Genomic DNA, 8,343 nt, shown 5'->3' with positions numbered 1-8,343 from the left:
AATTTACGACCTACTTTTAAGATTGAACTACCCCCCAAAAAAGTAACCTCAGCCTATATCTTCTTTTTTCCTCTCTCCCTGCAACTAAATAATCACTCCCATACTGTACACACACTAAATCACCACCAGAATCCACATTTTTTAATAACTCAAGTTTACATTTCTTCTTACAATTAAAATTCAACATTTTTTTTTGACGTTTCATTTTTTGACATTTCATTTTCATACGTCAATATTTAATATTTTCAAATTTCAGATTCTTTCTTTTTTATCAATTTTATTATCAATCAATAATTTCAATGTCAAATAATCAACAAACATTTTAGATTAAGTCTAACAATTTCGTCATGTACTAATATTTCATTATCAACCAAAACATTTTTAGATTCACTTTTTCAATCTTGCTATCAACCAATATTTTAGATTTACACTTTCAATTTTAGATTTACTTTTTTTAAACTTTTGAATCAACCAATAATTTAACTTTTTTTTAATCAACCAATATTTTTCAATATTGTTTATCAATATCTCAGATTTATTTAATCAATTTAAGATTTACCCTTTTATTAATTTGTATCAACCAACATTTTCGATTTTGTTCAATTTTTCATCAATCAACATTTTTAGATTTTAAGTTTCAATTTTATTATCAATCAACAATTTACAATATCAAATAATCAACAAACATTTTAGACTAAGTCTATCAATTTCGTCATGTACTTATATTTTATTATCAACCAAAACATTTCTAGATTCACTTTTTCAATCTTTTGAATCAACCAATAATATAACTTTTTTTTTATCAACCAACATATTTCAATATTGTTTATCAATATCTCAGATTTATTCAATCAATTTAAGATTTACCTTTTTAATTTTTTTTATCAATCAACATTTTTAGATTTTCAGTTCCAATTTAATTATCAATCAATAATTTACAATGTCAAATAATCAACAAACTTTTTAGATTAAGTCTATCAATTTCGTTATGTACTTATATTTCATTATCAACCAAAACATTTTTAGATTCGCTTTTTCAATCTTTTGAATAAACCAATAATTTAACTTATTTTTATAAACGAACATATTTCAATATTGTTTATCATTATCTCAGATTTATTTAATCAATTTAAGATTTACCCTTTAATTTTTTATCAATCAACAGTTTCGATTTTATTAAATTTTTCATCAATCAACATTTTTAGTTTTTCAGTTTCAATTTTATTATCAATCAATAATTTACAATGTCAAATAATCAACAAACATTTTAGATTAAGTCTATCAATTTCGTCATATACTTATATTTCATTATCAACCAAAACATTTTTAGATACACTTTTTCAATCTTTTGAATCAACCAATAATTTAACAAATTTTTATCAACCAACATTTTTCAATATTGTTTATCAATATCTCAGATTTTTTTAATCAATTTAAGATTTACCCTTTTATTTTTTATCAACCAACATTTTCAATTTTGTTCAATTTTTCATAAATCAAGATTTTTAGATTTTCAATTTCAATTTTGTTATCAATCAATATGTTACCCAAATTTGGTTGATAATAAATAAAAAGAAATTATCAACCAAATCGCACTAATTCTTTATTATAAAAATTGATTTTTTTTTTACAAATTACTATTGCAACTTTCGTAATAAGATTTTCATCGTTCCGCTTCTGAATAGAACGAAAACTTCCATTTTTGCACTAAGCACAAATGACATTAAGTCGTAGGAGGAGGAGAAGGAGGAAACTAATTAAAAGTCGAGCCGCTTCCGTTTACGTCCCACTTCTTTTTTCCGCATCCCCTCGACTTTCCATCTACTTCGTCTTATATACATTTTTTTTTCACTTGTTTTACGCCGTCCACGATCTTTTCTTGTTCTCTTATTTTTTTTTACACAAAACGGAATTAATTTAAATACTGCAGATTACCGTTGCCGCAAATGAACTTCTCGAGCGAAAGGTGATGTGTCTTTCCTCATTCTTTATTCTACTTAAGCGATTCGATTTTCCGGATGCGCGTTTTCCTTCTTCCCCTCTCAAAACAAAACACGCATTACGAAAACGATCCTTGTTTGTCTTGCATTTAATTTACAATCTCTTTACGTCTCTCTCGATCTCATCTCAGTTTCCCTTCATTTATCTGCGAGGCGTCGCGACGCCTTGCTGATTGCGCTCGGATATAATTAGGTTTGTTAGCTTCACCCCTCTCTCTCTCTCTCTCTCTATCCTACACCCTCAAAAACTAAAAAAAAGAGACGTATACAGCGAGTCCCGGGAAGAGCGTCGGATTAGTTCGGATTCATTTAGGAATTACATTACTCCCGTCCTTAAGCCACCGCTCCCGGCCTTCCGGATCATTATTTTAACGTTACTCCTCTCTTTGTCATGTATGTTGCCTATACAACTTTTGTTTTTAATTACATCATGTAAAGTTGGTTGCATATTCATCTTTTTTTATAATACAAAAACAATAGACTTTACGTAATAATGACATTTTGTTACCTGTCATATTAGTGTCATTGATTGATGTTAGGTGTCTCTACTACTACTACTACTACTACAAATATATTAATTTGTCGAATTCAACCGTTTCTGCTCTAATTTCATTTTCACGGTGCATTAAATATTTCAGTCATACGCAGAACCGTGAATTTCCCTCGCGGCAGCGCTAAACTCTTGACCTCCATCACTGGTGGGTACGGGTTGCGTGAACAAACTGCCCTAATTTCCTCGCCAGTTTCTAATCCTCTAAACCTACGCCACATTCTCAACCTTCTCATTCGAACAACCCCAACTGCCGTCAAACAATAACTCATATTTGGGGTGCGCCCTTTTGTTTGCACACCACCAACATTGCGCGAAACCGCAACCCTCGTAGCACTAAAAAAAAGAAAGATTCCAACAATAGCCGGATTGAAGTAAATAGAATTTCCTTTCGAGCAAATATTTCAAAAAGAAAACCTCAAACCGCTTTTCGCTATAATTTTTGTTTTAATACAAAAAATATAAAATAAAAATTTGCAAAATTAAAATATGTTTTAAAGGGCATCAAATGTGGCTATGGTCGCCTGTATCACTAAAATCTGATACTTAAGGTCGTTGGTTCGATTCCCAAAAGTTAAACCCGAAAGGGGTAGAAATAGGGCCAATAAACAACCGAATATAAGAAGTTTAAATTAACTTTTGTTATTATTAATTTAACTGCGCAATAATAGATGTCACTTCATGTAAATTTTATTATTGGAAAAACCTCAAACCGCTTTTTGCTATATTTTTTTTTTAATACCAAAATTATAAAATTAAAATTTGCAAAATGAGTTGCATAAAACTTATGAAAGCAAAATGTGTTGCATACTAAAATTTTATACATTTTCATGTATATTTTAAAGGGCATAAAATGTGGCTATGGTCGCCTGTATCACTAAAATCTGATACTTAAGGTCGTTGGTTCGATTCCCAAAAACTAACAAAATTTGTGTTGGCTGTTAAACCCGAAAGGGGTAGAAATAGGGCCAATAAACAACCGAATATAAGAAGTTTAAATTAACTTTTGTTATTATTAATTTAATTGCGCAATAATAGATGTCACTTCATGTAAATTTTATTATTGGAAAAACCTCAAACCGCTTTTTGCTATATTTTTTTCTAATACCAAAATTATAAAATTAAAATTTGCAAAATGAGTTGCATAAAACTTATGAAAGCAAAATGTGTTGCATGCTAAAATTTTATACATTTTCATGTATGTTTTAAAGGGCATCAAATGTGGCTATGGTCGCCTGTATCACTAAAATCTGATACTTAAGGTCGTTGGTTCGATTCCCAAAAACCAACAAAATTTGTGTTGGCTGTTAAACCCGAAAGGGGTAGAAATAGGGCCAATAAACAACCGAATATAAGAAGTTTAAATTAACTTTTGTTATTATTAATTTAACCGCGCAATAATAGATGTCAGTTTTTTTAAACGAAAAACAAAGTAACAGTAGGAAACAAAGTGCGTACACGCCTGCTTTGAGCAATTTTCATTTCATCAAATACATTACATTTCCTTCGAGTTAGATGAGATCAAACGATACGCATTTAATGAGGTTAAAGGGGGAAAAACAGCGGAGATTTTCCATTTCCTTCCACATACGGTACATTCTTATTTCCCTGCTTTATTTTCTCCATCGTTTCGTTTGTTTTTCCAGCGCGCTCCGCGATCGACCGTAAATTCTAAGCAGCCTACTACTACTATTACTAACGTTTCGTTTTCCCGGTTTGGCCGTTAACTTTTTTTCCCCCGATTGCGATCGCCACGAAGAAGTTTTGTAATGTTGTGCGCGGAAAAACCGCTGACTTTTATTTTTCTCTTTCTATATTTGCTTTCCATTTCCCAATCGGTTTTTCTCATTCAGATGTTCGCGCAAAGTTTGCGCAAAGTTTCGAATTGAAACAAGTTGTAAAAGTAAGATGAAACAAGAAATAATATTCGTACAAATATAGAAATTATGTGAGACAAAATGGTGAAAAGAGGATCAAGTGTTTATTGAATGAGGGGGCAATAATCAATTGAAGGGGACGTGAATTAATGGAGCAACAAGTGAACGTTTCAGGACACGATGACTAGATTAAATTTTAAAGAATTTTAACCGCATTTACTTTTTTATAATCATATTCAAAATATTTAATTGAAAAAAAAATAAAATTTAATATTTTCGACTTACGACAATTTCACATTTACGACGACAAATTTTGTATTTTGTGATAGTTAAAAAATAAAAGAAAACCTAAAACAAAAGTTATTTTTTGTTTGAAATTTGTCTTATGACAATTTCGACTTACGTCTAAGGTTGTGGATCGAAACGATGTTCGTAAGTCGAAAATTTGATCGAAATATTGCAACAGGATCGAGTTTGCAACTATCTTATTATATTTTGCCCATATATGTGTATATACTGAGAGAGATGAGGTAATAGTAATAAGTCAATTATGAATCGATTAAGTCGGCTCGATTAGATTTGTTTTGTAATTGAGTTAAAGCGTCGTGATATCCAGTGAATCCAGAGATTCGGAGCAATAACGTCCGGATGACAAATCGCATCGCGTCATCCATAAACCCATTCCCATAAACGTATCCATGCACGTTGCCATGGTTATTACCATAGAGACTCAAACTCAATTACTGTACCCGACGCATCCCTTCCAAAAAAGGTGAAAACATTATATTTTCTGCATTTGGCCCGTGCATTTTGCAGTGATTTAATACCCAGTTAAAGCTTACGCTTGCCAACCGTTTAACGTTTACTTTGCGAAATTTAATTACGAAAACCGGGTGTTCCACTGCAGCAAGTAATAATAATAACAACAACAACAGGCAACTACAACAACAACAACGAAAGATCATTTCCGCACAATGCGAGAGCGTTTTAACTGCCCGCAATATTTCATTACGGAAAACCGTTTAGAAACGTAAACGCTGCAACGGATATTGCACTGAAAATATTAACAACGCAAAACGAAACAAACGAAAAAACAAGCGAGAATAGTTCAAATATTCAAAATTATACAACATGATATTGCCAACTTCATATTAAAGTCAATATTTATTAATGTTACCAACTTAAAAAAATGAAATTCATTTAATCTAATATGATAACATTACACCAACTTCATAAATTTTGAAAACGAAATGCAACCACAACAGTAGTCATGCATATAATATTGCATAAGCCTGTATAAATGATAAGACGGATATATCCGACGCTCGTCCACAATTGGTTAAAGTTAATAAATTATAAAAATGAAATGAATTTAATCTAATATGATAACATTATACCAACTTCATAAATTTTGAAAAAGAATTGCAACGACAACAGTAGTCATGCATATAATATTGCATAAGCGATGTCTCCTGTATAAATGATAAGGCATATATATGCGACGTTCGTCCGCAAATGGTTAAAGTTAATCAATTATAAAAATTAAATGCATTTAATCTAATATGATAACACTATACCAACTTCATAAATTTTGAAAAAAAAATTGCACCACAACAGTTGTCATGCATATAATATTGCATAAGCAATGTCTCCTGTATAAATGATAAGGCGGATATATCCGACTCTCGTCCACAATTGGTTAAATTTAATCAATTATAAAAATGAAATGCATTTAATTTAGTATGATAACATTATACCAACTTGCTCGTTCGCAAATGGTTAAACTTAATCTATTATAAAAATGAAATTAATTTAATCTAATATGATAACATTATACCAATTTCATAAATTTTGAAAACGAAATGCAACCACAACAGTAGTCATGCATATAATATTGCATAAGCGATGTCTCCTGTATAAATGATAAGACGGATATATCCGACGCTCGTCCACAATTGGTTAAAGTTAATAAATTATAAAAATGAAATGAATTTAATCTAATATGATAACATTATACAAACTTCATAAATTTTGAAAAAGAATTGCACCACAACATTAGTCATGCATATAATATTGCATAAGCGAAGTCTCCTGTGTAAATGATAATGCGGATATATTCGACGCTCGTCCGCAAATGATTAAAGTCAATCAATTATAAAAATGAAATGCATTTAATCTAATATGATAACATTATACCAACTTCATAAATGTGGAAAAAGAATTGCACCACAACAGTTGTCATGCATATAATATTGCATAAACGATGTCTCCTGTATAATTGATAAAGCGGATATATTCGACGCTCGTCTGCAAATGGTTAAACTTAATCTATTATAAAAATGAAATGAATTTAATCTAATATGATAACATTATACCAACTTTATAAATTTTGAAAACGAAATACAACCACAACAGTGGCCATGAATATAATATTGCATAAACGATGTCTCGCTCGTCCGCAAATAATTAAAGTTAATCAATTAAAAAATCTTCACTCTGAAAACTCGTATATTTTCAGCACGATTTTTTCCCAATTACATTACACGAGCTGTGGATGAATTTATGATCAGAAAAAAAAACAAGTGAGAATAGTTCAAATATTCAAAATTATACAACATACATTGATATTGCCAACTTCATAATTTTTCAGAAATTTAAGTCATTATTTATTAAAGTTACCAACTTAAAAAAAAATGAAATGCATTTAATCAAATATGATAACATTATACCAACTACACAAATTTTGAAAAAAAATGCACCACAGCAATAGTCATGCATATAATATTGCAAAAGCGAAGTCTCCTTTGTATATGATAAGGCGGATATATCCGACGCTCGTCCGAAAATGGTTAAAGTTAATCAATTAAAAACCATCTTCACTCTGAAAACTCGTATATTTTCAGCACGATTTTCCCTAGTTACATTACACGAGCTGTGAATGAATTTGTGTTTCGTCCGACAGTCGAAACACTTGAACATAATTGCCAAAAATTGTAAAATAAACGGGGCAAAACCGAATCTGCGAATGGAACGAGAGCAAAAACAATTTTCGGGGTGTAATTGGGAAATGGAAGTAATTAAAAATTAGTTCGCGTGTCGCCTCGCGCTCGAATTATGCGAAAATCCATGGAAACATTTAATTATTGCTCGCCACTCGTTTGTTTGTTTATTTTTTTTTGTTAATTATTAAATTTTAGATATTTTGATGGCAAAATCTGCAATTTTCCCATCGCCTACTCATATTTCGCAAAAAATTATTTTTATTTTGTTTGTGAAAATTTTCATTAAAAATTAACATACTGAATTTCTATAGACTTTCCATTGAAAATGGGAATGAGCGTAATCTTAGCGAGTGCTTTCCTTGAAACTCCAAAGTTTGGAAAATTGGAAAATTGAAAAATTCAATGGATGAAATTATTCTATGCAAAGCTAATAAATTAGTATACAGTGGATATTTAACTTTTCACTGTGCGGATTAAAGATTTGCTGGAAAACTTTCAGTTGAATGATATTTCCTTCAATCTCACCGAGTGCTTTCCTTTTTGATGCTCGAAGTTTTGGAGGAAGTGAATTGGAAAAAAGAAAAAAAAAGGAAACAGCGCTAATTCAAATGAAAAATCAATAGATGAAATGATTCGACCCAATTCCAATTGTAGAAGCGGAAGTATTTACAAAAAAAAAATGTACGTTTGATGGATGAGAAAGAGAAGAAGTGGACAAGATGGGGAAGAGAGCAATTATACTGCCTTCTTTTTTTTCTTTCATTTTCGCTCGCATCGAGGGAAAAAGAAGTCGATTTTAATTAAGATTCAAAGGCGGCGGCGGAAATGGATCTCCCTATTCTCTAATTGCACGGTTAACACAAAAAAAAGGCAATTACCATTTTTTTTTCTGCTATGTCCTTTCGTATATTATA

Source organism: Nicrophorus vespilloides, unplaced genomic scaffold, assembly GCF_001412225.1.
Source record: "Nicrophorus vespilloides isolate i.1.1-1 unplaced genomic scaffold, Nicve_v1.0, whole genome shotgun sequence".
Lineage (NCBI taxonomy): Eukaryota > Metazoa > Arthropoda > Insecta > Coleoptera > Silphidae > Nicrophorus > Nicrophorus vespilloides.
Note: the sequence above shows the minus strand (reverse complement) of the source record.